We start from the raw sequence: 17,348 nt of genomic DNA on the forward strand, positions 1-17,348 counted from the left end.
ACTTGCTTCTTCTACAAGGCTTTTGGTTTGGGCTCCTCTGTAGTTTTGGTTTGTTATGGTGCTGACTCTGGCTTCTGGGGCTGTGGTTCCGGCAGCTGCCTATTGCTAACTGACTGAATGTTAATTCTTAAGAAAGACACTCTGATTGCTTCAGCTCAGCATTGGGTTGCCTGAATTGGGAGTTGATCGGGGGTTCAAGCGGCTGTGGCTGGGGGTGGGAGTGGGCAAGGTCTGATCTATAGGCCAGTATTTATGCACTGTAGGTGAAATTTGGTACTTTGAGAAGGTTCCAGGGATAGAGCATGGAATAAGAAATGATGTGATTGAAGATAGCCACAAATTCCTTAACCCTCCTCCTACTGGGTGGTAAAATTTTATGTTAGCATGAGTCCTTGAGAACTAACAACCAAGGTAACATTAAATGTGCAAGAATGTTATCAGAGACAATGGCTTTGTGAAAGGAAACAGGGACAGAGACAGGAGAGGCTGGGAGAGACATACAGACACCAGTGCAAGTCTGACTGAGTGAAGAAGGGAGGGAGAGAAAGGTGAATGCATTCCAGATTGTTGTGTATCCAAGGAACTTTTGGCAGAGTTGTTGTGGAGTCCTTGGTCCATAGTTTACTGACAAAGGAGTCTTATGTCTTTCAGGAACGGGTCTGCCTTATGTCCACCATACTCAATCACTATGTGGACTCCAAAGTGCAGTACCTGGGCCCCTTGGTCAATTATACTGCCTATAGTAGGAGGACCACAAGCCTACTTCCCCTCCACTTGAGTCTGAGTGGATCTTTGGCTGCTTTGAGCAATAGAATATGGCAGAAGTGACCCTCACCAGTGTCTACCCAAGGCCAACAAAATGTCAGCTTTCACTTCCTTTCTTTGAGAACACTCTCTTTAAGAGCTCTCAGCCACCATGGAAAACTTAGGACTACCCCAGATATGCTGGAAAGGCTACATGTAGGTGACCTGGTTGACAGTCCTCACTGAGTTCAGCTTTCCAGCCATGTCTGCTGACATTCTTGAAGTGTAAGAGAAGCTGTTTTGGACTCTCTGGCACAGCTGAATACTAACAGATGACCTCAGTAGTACCATATGGAGCAGGAGAATCACCAGTGGAATCCTGCCCAAAGCACTGACTCACAGAATTATAAAACATAATAAATTGGTTATTGCTTTAAGCTGCTAAGTTTTGGGGGTAATTTGTTACAGAGCAATAAATAACCAGAACATTAAGTCTCTTACATAGGATAATTCCATCAAAGGTGAAAGTTTCCATTTGATTAGGCCCTCCTAAAGAAACAAACAGAAGGGTAAAACAGCATGACATTGGGAGAATCAACTCTGATACCTGAGTTCGGAAGATTGATTTTGTTACCCTTTGGAATTCTAATCAATCCAGAATATCATCCTCTTCAACTTGAGAAAACAAAGAATCGGAGAAGTCATGATGCTGTTTACAGGATCCATATCAAAGAGTTTAAGTAGACTTCCCTTTCTCTTAGGATTCCGGTAAGTTAGAAGTTGGGGCAGAGGTTTTAGTGATAATAGGAGGGGCTAGCAGAGACTAACTGTATCTCAATTTAGAGGAAGCCTCAGGTCCAGCCAGCATCAACTTGTCCCCCATTACAAGGGAAGGATGTGAGCAGGCCCCATGTACTGGGAGAATCCTAGAGCCAGGGGAGAAAAAGGTAGAGAAACCAAAGATAGAAATATGGTAAGAGGGTCAATCTTAAAAGTTCTCATCATGGGATAAAAAAAAAATTGTAACTGACAATGGCTGCTAACTAGACTTATTGTGGTGATCATCTTGCAATACAGTTACAAATATAGAATTGTTATGTTGTACACCTAAAACTAACATATTATATGTCAAGTATATATCAATAATAATAATAATAAATGACAGGTGAGAAGTGTTAGAACAGGGTCTCAGACTCAGAAATGTTAACATTCATCTGTGAATGCTGGCTGGAAGTTCAACATTAGCTGGTTCCACTGCCAAAGTCAGATCGCACCTGTAATGATTTAACCTCTGACCAATGCCCTGCCTATCCTGCGCCATAAATGTGGTGTGGCTTGCCCTAAATCAATAGATGTTAGCAACCATGGGTTTTAGAATACATAATTTCTCATGAAAATAATGGATGATAAATATATTTAAGAAAATCACACTGATCACAGGAGAGTGTGATGTATAGATGGGGAGGATTTTTATCACCTGGCTAGGATTATTAACCTGCCCAAGGTTAAGGCTTGGGGTGAGTGTGGGGATGGCCACAGAAAGCTACACAGGAGGGGCGCCTGGGTGGCTCATTCGGTTAAGCGTCAAACTCTTGATATCAGCACAAGCCATGATCTCACAGTTCATGGGTTAGAGCCCCACGTTGGGCTCTGTGCTGACAGTTCAGAGCCTGCTTGGGATTCTCTCTCCTCCCTCTCTCTGCCTTCCACCACTTGCATTCTTTCTCTCTCTCAAAAATAAACATTTTTTTTTTTTTAAAGAAAGCTACACAGGAAATGAGGAAAGAGCCTGTGGTTTTTCCTGTTATGTTGTATTATCTTCTCTCTTACTACTCTCTCAACTATGACTTTTGTCAACCATCATGATGACACATCATGAGGGAAAAATAATTCACTTGTAAGTGGAAAAATATTTATACTTAAAATAATAAAAGGAAGAAAAATCAAGAATTGTTAGAAACACATAATACTGAAAAAACATTTATGAATACACATCATGACCAAAAGTTAAAGAACCATTTACAAAATGGAATAGATGAATTATGAATAATTTGAGATTTCACAAAGTTAGAAGTAAGGAGCAGGCTAATACTGGAGAGTGAGAATGTTAAGAACGTTAAAAAAATGGGGTAAACAAATCTTTGTTCGCAAACACAGATTAGGTTAAAGAAAGGCAAAATCAACATATAAAAGTATTTATTAAAAAATGATTGAGCAAATAAAATTTTGAAAAAATCAAGAGGTTTAGAGGAAGTAGAAATGAGTACTTTAAGCATAAGAAATTAGATCATAAAACAGGGTCAAATCAGCATAAACCAGGATATATGGGAATAATTCTGCTTTGTAGACTCATAAAATGAAATACAGCCCAAAGAATTGAAAGAAAAAGCACAGGAAATATTAATCATTTTAAAAAATGTTTATTTATAGGGCGCCTGGGTGGCTCAGTCGGTTGAGCGTCTGACTTCAGCTTAGGTCATGAGCTCACAGTCCGTGAGTTCGAGCCCCGCTTCGGGCTCTGTGCTGACAGCTCAGAGCCTGGAGCCTGTTTCAGATTCTGTGTCTCCCTCTCTCTCTGACCCTCCCCCACTCATGCTCTCTCTCGCTCTCTCGCTCTCTCTTTGTCAAAAATAAATAAACATTAAAAAAAATTAAAGACTTCTTAAAAAAAAAAATGTTTATTTATTTTGAAGAGAGAGAGAGAGAGCACCAAGCATATGAGCCGGGGGAGGGTCAGAGAGAGGGGAGCAAAGGATCCAAAGCGGGCTCCATGCTGACAGCAGGGAGCCTGATGCGGGGCTCAAACTTATGAACCTTGAGATATGACCTGAGCTGAAGTCAGACGCTTAACTGACTGAGCCACCAGGGTGCCCCAGGAATTATTAATCATTTTAATGAGACACATTGATTCAGGCAAGTATGAAGTTTTGGCAGAGAACTCCAAGTTGGAAATGTGTTCTCGAGGCTTCCTCCCCTGGCCACCCCCAGGATGTGGTGAGCTCTAGAGCCTGGCAGAGAGCAGCACTGAGCTGGGCATGGCCGTGGCCTCATCCGGTGCCTTGCCCTGCACCGTGGGCACACCTGTGAGGCCCAGACTACCTGCCAGTTAGAGGTCGTGGACAACATGGGTCTGAAATGGGCTCAGTGCCCAGAGCAATTTAGATACTTGGCAGAAACTCATATTCTAATTATATGTTAACAAATTACTTCTTTATTTTAATTTTTAATCAAACACACCACTTGTAGCTAGCCTCAAAAAATACAAATATGTAATTATCACTGGGAAGTTTTAAAAAATCTGGTACAAGGAGTTCAGTGTTTTTAATGTCTTTAAGAGAAAAAATGCACTGCTACTTTTTGCCTATTCTTCTCAGTTAACTTCACTAACAATTTTTCAATTTGTCCGAAGTATCCTGCATAGTCATTTGAGTCCAGCCTTTGTCACTTACTACATAGACAAATACTTGACTTCTCTTACCTTCCATTTCCTTGACTGTAAAGAGGTTGGAATAGAATTTAGCTCATAGGATTAGTGATTAAGCAGAAAATGCAACTAAAGTCCTTTCCATAATAACTGCCACATAGTAAGCAATAAATGCTATTTATTATTACCATTAATTTATTATCTATGACAACTCCAGACATACTGATATCTTTCCTATATTTAACTTCCCCCACCTAGAATTCTAATATATTGCTTATTCTATTATGCTGTTAAGAACCCCCAAACCCTTATGACCTAAATTAAATGAATATTCTGGCACTTAAATATCTTGACCTCTATTATCAGTAAAATTAATTCTGTTTCTAAATTATTCTAATCAGGTATCATTTTTATAAAGAGAGGCAATTAAGTTTAGTTGGTTTATCGTACAGTCTGGAGTCTTGCTGGATTATTGTCTCTAGTAATAATTTTATTCTTTTTTTCTTTCCAGATACATATTCGTGCCATCTGCAAATACAGTTCAATCATATCTTCATTCTTATGTTTGTATCCCTATTTCTTTTTCTGCTTGAATAGTAATTGCCAATAATATTAATATGTGAATTGCAAGTATTATTCATATATTAAGCAGAAGTGCTAAAAAGGGGGATATTCATTGTTATTTTTTTAAAAAGGAATGACTCCAATGAATTTGTATTAAATATATAAACACATGACTTGAAATAGACATATTTGATGGTCTGTTAAGAAATTCCCAATGACATTAGTCTTAGACTTAAAATTCAGAACAAATATTGGATTTTGTCAAATACATTCTTGGCATTTACTGAGAAGCTTAGAAGATTTTAGTTTTTTCCCCCTTATTAATGTGATGAGTCACGTTAATTACTTCCTTCATGCTGCATCAGTTTAAAATATTGGGATAAATCACTGGCGGTTTTTATAATATTTGGATGCTTGTATATCATTCTGTAATTGAAATTAGTCTAAAAGGCCTTCTGTGGTATTTCTTTTTTAGGTTTTGGAATCCAAACAGTTTTTGCTTCATAGACTTGTTTGCGCTATGTTTTAATTTTAAATATTTTGGACAGTTGTTGTTATCTATATAATATTCTTTGATATTTTTACAAAGTTTTACAATGAATCTGTGACAGTGAAATACACATTATATAATGACTTTTTATATTTTTTCTCGTTGATTTTATTAATGTGGATCTTTAAGGAATGGCCATTTGATAACTATATTCTTTTTTATAAATAGTTATCTATGCTACTTTGGTTTCTAGCAGGATGAATGTTATAGTTGAGATTATTTGTCACAATTTAAAAGATTTTTTAAAATAAAATTTATTAAATATTTTTTTGAATTGAGCCAATAGTTGATCATTGATGTTAAGCTTTTCAGTTGATTAATGAGTTACCAATGTCCAAGATTGGCTTGAAAAATCAGACTCACATGAATCAGAAATCTTACCTAGTAACAAATTTCACCAAATAAGATCAAGGATACAGGCAGTCAAAAGGTTCAGATGCAACAGAGAGAGGTCCTTCCTGTTTCAAATATGCTCCTCTGATCTGGAATAGAGAGGTCTCTATGTGAGGTTGACTGGAGCAATGCCACAGTGAAAGTGTTTTAGTTATGAAACACCTGTATTTTATATCCTGGGTGAAGAGCTCAAGTGGCATTCTCTGAGGAATCACACCCCTTACATCTTGGATTCTATTTGCTTTAAATAATCTTTAGCTTGAGACTTCCTGATAAAGGCATTCCAGAAATAAGTACTGTTCTTCCTAACAAATATTTCTAGTCTCTTTACCTGGAGGTCTGGGTGACAAGGTGGTCATTGGCCTTTTTCTCTGGGGGTCTTTCCACCTCTTGAAGGAAGTGAATGATTGAAGGCCAGTTGCTTTAACTCCTTATTCCCAGCTAATTATTGTTTGTGGTGCTCATTTTTTACTGATTTTTGTCTCCTTTCCCCCAAGCATGCTTGTTTCCACTCTTAGTTGTATCATTTCTGTTTCCAAGTGTATTTGGTTTAATTTGTTTCTTTACCATCTTAGGATGGTATCAGTTATATATATTCAGAAAAGTATATTTTCTTTTACATTTCTTTGGTAATATCTTACAAATTTTGATGTGTTTTGTTTATATTTTTATTGTTCAAATATTTTCATATCTCTCTTTTAAGTAGGATTCTGAAGTAGTATTTTTAACTTATTACTAGATAACTTTGCTTTTGTTTAATTTTGCTATGAGTAGTGCAAATGTAACACAAATCTCTGCCTTTTGGCATTTTCTAAATAAATACTTGGTCTTCAAAATAGCATGTATTTGCAAACATTTACCAAGCCCTTAAACTGTGCCAAGTACTACTAAAATGGAATAAGCATACTTGTGTGCCCTTTCCTTTCCTTTCCTTTCCTTTCCTTTCCTTTCCTTTCCTTTCCCTTCCTTTCCTTTCATTTCTTTCTTTCTTTTTAAAAATTTTTTTATTTGAGAGAGAGAGAGAGAGCACAAGCAGGGGAGAGGGACAGACAGAGAGAGAGAGAGAGAGAGAAAGAGAATCTTAAGCAGGCTCCATGCTCAGCATGGAACTTGACACAGGGCTCAACCCCCCGACCCTGGGATCATGACCTGAGCCAAAATCAAGAGTCAGATGCTCAACCAACTGAACTATCCAGGTGCCCCTTTCCTTTAATTTCTTAAGGATTTTACTGTCTTGTCTTCTTTCTCTGGCATCATCATTTTTTCTTTTTTACTAGATTATTCTCATTAACATACTCTAGTATCTCCCACCTTGAGTGGAACAGAAGGACTTTGGGGACTCAGTGTGTGTCCTAATCCCTAAAAACTGTGTATCTATTATATTACATGGCAAAAAGGACTTTGCAGATGTGATTAGGTTTTCAAATGAGGAAATTATCCTGAATTATCCTGGTAGGCACAGTGTAATCATGAGGGTCCTTATAAGAGGGAAACAGGAGGATCAAAGCCATAGAAGGGGATGTGATTATAGAGTCAATGATATGGAGCCATGGCCCAAGGAATGCAGGCAGACTCTAGAAACTGGGAAAAGCAAAGAGATAGATTCTGCCATAGATCCTTTAGAAAGAACACATCTCTGCCAACCCATTTTAGACTTCTGACCTCTAGAACTGCAAGATAATAAATGTATGTCTTTTTAAGACTTAGGTTTATGGTGATTTGTTATAGCAGCAATAAGACACTAATACATTCAAGAAACTGTACTACCAAATGAGAGAGTGCTGCCTCATATCCTACTTTGGTAGCCATCTCTGTGCAGTCAAGTTTCAGTATCTTTGCAAGATAGGCACCTGAAATAAGATTCGCTATGTCTTTTGTTGCCTTTGTGTCTATTACTGTTTCATTGTAATGCCTACACAGATAAAATGGTAATAAACTGCTCTGTATTCATGAAGGAGTAAGACAGGGTCTATGCCCTATCTTCTAAGTTACTAGTATTGGATGTGTGTGTCCCTCTTATAAGCCACAGCCTGTTAAGGTTATTTTTAATTTTAATTAAGGCTAGTTTTGTTTTACAAGAAAATTTAGCTTCCTTACTTATTTTTTGCTTCTTTTGATTGCATTATTCAGTATCTATTCACAAATTAAAATTTAATGATGCCACTCTTTGCTTTCTATTTTCATTTACATGATATCTCAGTGGACATTAAACTTTTCAAACACTGTATTTTGTTTCACAATGATATGGGAGATTTCAAGGTAAGATATCAATATTAGAATATACAATCCCTATCTCCAAAATTTCCATTTACATTAAATATCATAATTGTTTAGTTTGCTTTGGTTTCAGTACACCTATTTCATGCATTCTGTTCATAATTTCCTTCATTATTCTGCTATTATTGTCTCAAGAAATCCTAAAGAGAAACAATTGAGTTTGTTCTTGCTAGTGAATCCCATAAAGTTTTGCATGACCTGCATTAGTTTAAGTTTTTTTTAATGTTTATTTTTGAGAGATGGAGAGACAGAGCATGGGCAAGGGAGGGGCAGGGAAAGAGAGGGGGAATCCTAGAATTAGGATCCCAGAATCCTAAGTGGGCTTCAGGCTCTGAGCTGTCAGCACAGAGCCTGATGGGGCCCCCAACTCATGAGCCATGAGATCATGACCTGAGCCAAAGTTGGACACTTAACCTATTGACCCACCCAAGTGCCCCTGCATGACGTGTATTAAATTAACTACCACATTCAACAACAAAGCAATAAAATTTCACTCCCTTTTTAAAAAAAGTAGGAGTTCCTACTCTTGATCTACATCACTCTTTCTGATCCTTGTAAATTTGATATGATAATAATAATGATAAAGCTGATATTTGTCGAGTACTAACCATGTGCCAGTCACTGTTTTAAGCACTTTCTTCATTAGCTCATTTCACCCTCACCATAACCATGTACATGAGTATTACTCTGGTCCCCAGTTACAGACAGAAAAATTAAGCTGCTGAGAGCTTCAATTGCCCATGGCATAAAATTTGAATGTGGAGAAGCTGGACTTTGAACCCTGAAATTCTGGAGTCAGAGCCTACTCATGTAAGTACTACACTAAAACGCTTCTCTGAAATTTAATAACATATCATTCTGGTTTATTGTATAGGTTACATATTTTTCAAGTGTTAAAGGAGCATTTATTAACATGAAATCTTACCTCAAAAACTCAGTACATTTCTTTTTTTTTAAATATATGAAACTTATTGTCAAATTCGTTTCCATACAACACCCAGTGCTCATCCCAACAGATGCCCTCCTCAATACCCATCACCCACCCTCCCACCCCCCATCAGCCCTCAGTTTGTTCTCAGTTTTTAAGAGTCTCTTATGCTTTGGCTCTCTCCCACTCTAACCTCTTTTTTTTTGGGGGGGGGGAGGAAAAAAAACTCAGTACATTTCTAAGGTAAAAAGTACTCAACTCTTAAATATGGAGAACAGAGGGTTCCTGGAGGGGTTGAGGGAGGGGCTTGGGCTAAATGGGTAAGGGACATTAAGGAATCTACTCCTGAAATCATTGTTTCACTATATGCCAACTAATTTGGATGTAGATTAAAAAAAATAAGTTAAAAAAAGTATTCAGAGATTGTTACAATCAATTTGGAACATAATTTGTAATATCTTTCCAAATTGAAGATGTGCATAACCTAAGTACCCTATGAAAATTCTTCTTCATGTGCATAAGGAGAGCTACACAACACTGTTTATACTTGGAAAAATTGAAGAGAATATAACTGTCCATCTTCAGAAGAATAGATGCATGAACTGTGGATCATACATGCAGTATAAAGTTCTATAGCACTCTAAATGAATAACCTATGGTTATTTGCAACCATGAATGGATCTGAAAAATATAAAATTTCGCTAAAAAGAAGCAAGGATAAAAAGGATACGGTATCATATCATTTATATAAATTTAAAAGGAAGTAATATATTTTGTTATCAGACACAGAATATACACCATGAAATTTTTAAAAATGAAAATGATAAATATTAAGTGCAGTAGAATGGTTACCTCATGGAAGGTAGGGACCATATAGGCCATATTCCTTGGTTACCTAAAATAAAACTTAATAACAATTTTAATAAAAATTCTTTATTATTTAAAACATCCCCAGGGGCATCTGGGTGGCTCAGTCGGTTAAGCATCCGATTCTTGATTTCAGTTCGGGTCATGATCCCGGGGTCATGGGATCAAGCCCTGTGTTGGACTCTGTGTTGAGTGTGGACCCTGCTTTGAATTCACTCTCTTTCTGTCTCTCTGTCTCTGTCTCTGTCTCTCTCTCTCCCTCTGCCCCTCTCCCTAGCTGGTACGCTCTCTCTCTCTAAAATAAAAATAAATAAATATATAAAACATCCCCACAAACTACCATAGGACAAAGAGCAAATAAAAATTCAACAATTCAACAGCTTAACAAAGAAAATAAATATGTCATATCAAAGCTTGTGTGATTTGGCCAGAGGTATACTCAGAAGTAAACACTTTGATGTGTTTTGAAAATTAAAAAAAAAAAGAGGAAAAGAAATGAATCAAGTATTCAATTTGAAAAGATAGAAATAAAAGAAAAATAATGAAATTTAAGGAATCCAAGTGAAAGTAGGTTTTATGTATATAAACACACACACATATGTAAAAACATTAAAAATAAGATAGAATTAGAAGAGTTACAGTTAAATTGATAAATATATACAAGAACTAGTTTTTAAAAATAAGCCAAATCAATGGAAAATCTACAAAGGAATCTACAAACTCAGTTTGAAATGAGAAAGGATTTGACAATAAATGAAGAGTAGATAGAAAAGATTTCATACTTATTAAAGCACACAACTTACACATTTCAATGATGAATAACTTTCTGAAGAAAAAGTATTAAAATTTACTCAAGATGTAGAAAACCTTTCTAATGTAATCATCAGGAAAGAAATTTAAAAACCGGCCAATTATTTGAAAATATAGGCTCCAGAGTCACAAAGTCTTTGAAAATCATCCATTTAAATTTTCAAGGAATAACTCATTTCGGTAGCCTATGCTTCACCACAGAGCCCTTAAAACCCGTGTGAGCTGTTTGTCCTTTGTGTGCTCCTCGGATCCACTTTTCTTCTCCACTCTGCCCTCTGCCCAGCCATACTACATCAAAGGTCACCCTGCCCTTTGCTTTTGGACTGGGTCCAACCAAACTGGAAACCCAGCAGGAGACAGGAGGAAGGAAGAAAGCTAGGGTGCACTATTTATTCCCTTGGATCTGTTTCTGAGGAGCTCACTGCTTGAGATCGATCCCAAATGAAGATCACAGGTTTTCTCAAAGTGACCATTTTCAGGTTACTCTCTCATTCCAGGTTCTGGTGACCGTTCCTTTCTAAGACCCAGGTGTGTTAGTCGCTTGTTTCCCCCTACTTACTGCTCACCTGTCTGTACTTTGTCATTTTATTAATCTTTTTTTGAATTATCTTAATTTAACTATATGATGTTTGTTTCTGGCTGGTATTTTGATTGATTCAATAAGCAAATCATTTAATGAAGTATCACATACAATACCAAAACTTGAAAAAGATAGTGCACAAAAGAATTACCAACTAATCTCACTTTTCATTAGAAAGAAAATTCTAAATTAAATGTTAATAAATTCATATACTCCACCATGGTGAAAAACACTCACCATGAGTAAGTAGTTTGTATCAAACCACAAGGATAGTTTGATATGAATGCATTTATTTCATATTAATAGATTAAACAAGGAAAAATAAATTAACAGACACTTAAAAAGAAGTTAATAATATCTAATGTATCTATCATTAAGAAATTAATACTTTAAAAAATTAATAAAAGATTGTCTCAAACTAAAAGCTACATCATTCTTTTTTTAAAATGTTTTTAAGGTTTATTTATTTTTGAGAGAGAGAGACAAACACAGCCCAAGCAGGGGAAGGGCAGAGTGAGAGGGAGACACAGCATTTGAAACAGGCTGCAGGAACTGAGCTGTCACCACAGATCTCCACACGGGGCTCGAACTCGTGAATCCTCGAACTCGTGAATTGTGAGATCACAACCTGAGCCGTAGTCGGACATTTAACCCATTGAGCCACCCAGGGTCCTCAAAGCTACATCATTCTTAATGGTGAATCAAAAGACCTTCTCTTTCCATTAAATTATTTTTTGCACTTTTTATTTAATAGTATTACAGAAGGTCAATGCAATTGGACATGTAACAGTAAAAGCTAGAGTGTTGAAAGCATGAGACAAATTATCACTATTTGTAGATGATATAATTTTTTGTGTAGATATCCTAGAACTAAGTAATCGCACTAACGTTATTGGATTTAAGAAAATTTTGTAAAATTAATAATTATTAACAATGTAATGACCACTTAGCTGAAATAACAGGGGAATTTCATTCATAATTGCAATAGAACAAAGAATGAAATTAGGAATTAACTTAAGAAATATAAAGAAATATAAAAAAGCCTATAACATTTAACTGCTGCATATATAAGGATTCTTGAATAGATGGAAAGATATACATATTGTAGTACTTGATGAGAAGGCAGTATATCATGATAACTAATAACATGGACTTGAAATGAAATTGGCCCAGGCTTGGATTCTGGCTCCTTCACTTACTAGCTGCCTAAAGTTGTTGAGTTCAGTTTCACTATCTATAAATTAGGGATAATAATGATACTTGCTAGGAGTTCTTGTGAGTATATCAAGTCACAAATTTTTGTAAAGCTCATAGCATAGTGTCTAGAAAATGATAAGAGCTCACAAATGTCAGAACAACTAATAATTTTCCTCACACTCAATGATAGGTTTAACAGACTCTTGATCAAATTAAAAAATAATTTTTTAGGGGTGTCTGTGTGGCTCCGTCGATTAAGAGTCCAACTCTTGATTTCCATTCAGGTCATGATCTCACAGTTCATGAGATTGAGATCTCACGGTTCATGAGATCAAGCCCCATGTCAGAGCAGAGCCTGCTTGGGATTCTCTTTCTCCCTTTCTCTCTGCCCCTCCCCTGCTTGTGCACAAGTGCTCTCTCTCTGAAAATAAATAAACATTAAAAAAAAATTAAATATATTTTTAGGGGGGAACTTGGCAAAAATTCTGATGTTAACCTACGGGAAAATAACTATTTTCTTCATCAAAGAAACTTTTTGACAAAGAAGAGTTATGACAATGTCCTAAAGTGACATATTTAAAAATATATGGTAAGGATTTAAGAAAAGGAAAACAGAAAAGTGGAAACTGATACAAGTATCTGTGAGGTTTTAATATATCAATTAATGGGATAGGCAAGCATATTCATCCAAATGGCACTGGCGTTTTTGGTGGTGAAGAAAAAAAAGGTTTGTTATTGTAACAATTTCACACAAATTGGCGATAAAAATTGACATAGTTAAAATTTAAAAGACATATCATCACACTATCAAATCACAGGGGGAAATGTGATTTCAATTCCTTGTTGAAGTATACTGTGCTGTACATTGGTAAGTGTGCCTCAGCTTTATTGATAAATTGTTTAGGTTCTTCAGGTCTTTTTTTTTTTTTTAACTTTTTACTGTTTATTTATTTTTGAGAAAGAGAGAGGTAGAGAGTATGAGTGGGGGAAGGAGCGGAGAGAGAGGGAGACACAGAATCTGAAGCAGGCTCCAGGCTCTGAGCTGTCAGCACAGAGCCTGATGCGGGGCTCAAACTCACAAACCGTGAGATCATGACCTGAGCCGAAGCCGGACGCTCAACTGACTGAGCCAAGCAGGTGCCCCAAGGTTCTTCAGGTCTTAAAATAACCTTGTACCTTTGTGAGAGCAAATTTACTTGCTTGGACACTTCTTGTGGTTGCTGTATGTTTCATTTTAAATTTGTATACATTCTTTTTTTTTTTTTTTTAAGTTTATTCATTTTTTGAGAGAGAGAGAGTGAGAGGGGGACAGAGGGACAGAGGGGAAGACAAGAGAATTTTAAGCAGGCTCCATGCTCCGTGCAGAGCCTGATGTGGTGTAGGGCTTGATCCCTGACTCTGGGATCATGACCCTGAGCTGAAAAGAGAGAGAAATTTGGATACATGCTACTTCAATTTTCTGTAGTAGCTGCATGGTCCCATGCAAAGTCATTAGTATTTTGTGCTTTAGAATACACAAGGCAGATCCAGCCTTGATATACATTTAAAATCTTGACATTAGGCCTTACAAAATATGTATTCACACAAAAGGTGAGTTTGGGTAGTCAGAGCTTTTTTCCCATCTCTATATCCCACAGACTTTAAAATGGACTTTATAACTGTTTCCCCCCCATTCTGAGACTAGTTCACTTAGCTGAAGATTGTACTTTTTTTTTCCCATAAAGACGCTGGATCACCAGTACTAAACAACAGGGCTTTTTGTTTTTTTCCTTCCTTTAAAAAAGTGGTCTGCTATTTCTATCTTTCAAGCTGCACGATTTGACTGTGCTTTACTGCAGGATAACTAGGACTTCCTACAGAGCTTTGTTATGATGATACAGTCCATTTCTCACCCAGGATGCTCCATTTCACCCTCATTATGGTTTTCTTTTCTGGGCTCTGAGGTGACATTTCATAGTCTTTGCCTCTTTAATTCTTAAAGTGGCAGAAACTTGGGATGGTCTGGAAAGTAACATCTGACACTTTGGTTTCCAGCATAAAGTGACTAATGAAATGCTAGACTAAAAATATAACTGCGGTGCCTGGAACAAATGGGGCGTGGTCCCACTGTACTTGGCATTGGTCAAAATCAGCTTATGCTCTGGTACCTGGCTAACTTTCATTAGTAGGAAACTTGACAAGTTGGAATGTCAGAAGAAATGAGGGTGAGGGAGTATCTGGAGAGCATAGGTCACAAAGCATAGATGAGGGAACTAGAGAGATACAGCCTAGAAAATGAAAGGGTTGGGTTATAATTATAAGGCAGTAATATTGTCAAATGCTATATTGAAGAGAACACTGGACTTGAATTGAAATAAGTTGGGTCTGTAGTGTGTTTACCATTGACTAGCACTGTGGTCCTTGGGAAAACCCTTAATCTCTCAGGACCTCAGTGTCCTTTAAAGTTGAGGGTGTTGGATGAGATCACCTCTGTATTTTTATGATACTCTCATTTCACTCTCTTGTTTTGTAATACTGGAGTTTATCTGTGATTTTTTAATGTTTTTAAAATTTTTTAGAAATGTGGGTCTCTTTCTTTATAAACAATGTTTACTGGGAACTCCATTATATAAAAAAAGATAAAAAACAGAGCTTGTCTGGTTGAATCAATGACAAAGAACTACAAAGTTTCCTGTCCACATGGCATTAGCACCTGTCACTCTTCTTGCATAACAATGTAGACACTGCCACAGAACTTCTTTATGGAGAACATAGTCTAAAACCACAGAAAATCGGATTAAAAATGAACATCAAGAGGCTCAGGTCATGATCTCACAGTTCGTGAGTTCCAGCCCCACATGGGGCTCTGTGCTGACAGTGTGGAGCCTGCTTGGGCTTTTCTCTCTCTTCCTGTCTCTCTGCCCCTCCCCTGCTCACTTTCTGTGTCTCTCAAAATAAATAAATAAACATTGACTTTATAGGCTGAAGTTTATGAAATTGCCAATTCTGTGCCTCCACGGTGGTCAAATATCAGTAACTTCAGGTGGTTCATTCTAATATAGAGCCTTCCCTTTTCTGATCTTTGTATTTGTCCCTAAATTAATTTAGGATTTGATGCCTACATAGCTATTTGTTGTAGAAAGATAGGAGAATTCCCAAAATTTCACGCCCCTCATGAAAACATCTTATTCCCACTTCAGGTGGGAAAAATTCGCCTTGCTACAGCAAGAGAAAAATGTATATTTACAGTAATTGGTCTGCTCTAATTTTCATAGTTATAATAGTTTTCTTTAATTGGCTTGTAATAAATTAAATGAGAAATTTTCATAATAGGAAATATTTTAAACCCTTAAGGAAGGCTTTCATGCTTTTCCGAATATAGAAGTAGATATTAATAATATTCACTATTACTACTATCTGTATGTCTTCATTTTACTTCACAGATAATTTAATCAATTTCATAGTAGGACATTTGCAATTAAGAAATATCCCAAGTGTCTTCAAAATCACATGACATTTGTAGCAGTGATTTTAAATCTGTTTTAAATAGATTATGAAATACAAACCAAACTCCAGAGAATGAAATAGCATCTTATTTCGTGAAGAGTATACAGATTAGGACAGTTAATATTGTTGACGTGACTCCAAACCAACCTTTTAATGAAGAAAAAAAATGTTGACAAAAATTATAATATGCTGAAATGAAAATGAACTTCAAATAGAATCTTAATTATTAAAATAACTGGACTGGAAAAGACTATGATAGCTGAAACAGTAGTTAATTTTTCAGAAAGTACCATGGAATAAATTTACATCCTCAAGTTAGGCAGGAAAAATAATAGCACCAAATATATGAAGCCCTCTTGGTTTTCACATATTACTTTCTGAGAATGTAGATAGATGAGCAGGAAGGTGACTTTAATACAGATGCACTTGAGGGTTTAACTCATTAACAATCCAAGAAGGAATAATAAATACTTCAAATAAGCTGTGCTTTTCATATCTGCTCACTAATGAAATTTTAATTAACTGTGGAACCAATTATAAGATTTTGTATAAAATGTTGCAAGATTAATTTTTAAAATGGAAATTAAAGCACTCAAGCAGTTTCCTACTAGACTTTCTTTAGAAACTTACCTTCTTTCTTTTTCTTCAATTTTTAGGTTTAAAAAATTCAAAGTAGGTCTAAAAATTAATACCCTTTTCTTTTTTATTTATATGTTTTGTATATATAACAATTTAAAAAATATAACATTATTGGGGCACCTGAGTGGCTCAATAGGTTGAGCATCCGACTTTGGCTCAGGTCTCACAGTCTGTGGGTTCGAGTCCCGCATTGGGCTCTGTGCTGACAGCTCAGAGCCTGGAGCCTGCTTCCGATTCGTGACTCCCTCTCTCTCTGCCCCTCCCCCACTCTCACTTTGTCTCACTCTGTCTCTCAAAAATAAATAAATGTAAAAAAAAATTAAAAAATATAACATTATGTATCACCTCATTGAGATAAATTGTTAGTCAAAGAGGGACTCCTACTTAGTAGGTCCTAAATGAATTCTTTCCTTCATGTGGCAATACGTGAAATATCCAGAGGTCTAGGAAGCAGATATCAGCCTAAAGAGTTTTTTTTAATAAAGTTCCTTTAATTTTCCTATCAAAAGTGTTATATAATAAGCTGATATTGCTTGTAGTGGTTTTTAGCTGTACAATGGGAAAGTTTACTTTCTTGGAGCTATTTCAAATGATTGAATAGTGAAGATGTTCCCCCTGTTTCCCCTCCCCCCCCGGAGGTCTGCTGCCACCCCACTTCTACTGCCCACCCCATCCTATCCTTGTCTTAAGAGGCAAATTCAGGCAACCTGGATGGCCCAGTCGGTTAAGTGTCTGACTTTGGCTAGGATCATGATCTCACGGTTCATGAGTTCAAGCCTCACATCAGGTTCTGTGCTGACAGTGCAGAGCCTTCTTGGGATTCTCTCTCTCCCTCTTTCTCTGTCCCTCCCCCACCCTTGGGCTCTCTCTCTCTCTCTCTGGAAAATAA

General features: G+C 36.6%; 1 protein-coding gene across 2 annotated transcripts in view; it reads right to left on the minus strand.

Moving 5' to 3' along the window:
• Window positions 1-17,348, minus strand: part of CAPZA3 (capping actin protein of muscle Z-line subunit alpha 3) — a 41,271-nt gene that overhangs the window by 603 nt on the left and 23,320 nt on the right. The window lies entirely within an intron of this gene.

This window comes from Puma concolor, chromosome B4, assembly GCF_028749965.1.
Source record: "Puma concolor isolate L17-30 chromosome B4, mPumCon1.1.hap2, whole genome shotgun sequence".
NCBI classification, from domain to species: domain Eukaryota; kingdom Metazoa; phylum Chordata; class Mammalia; order Carnivora; family Felidae; genus Puma; species Puma concolor.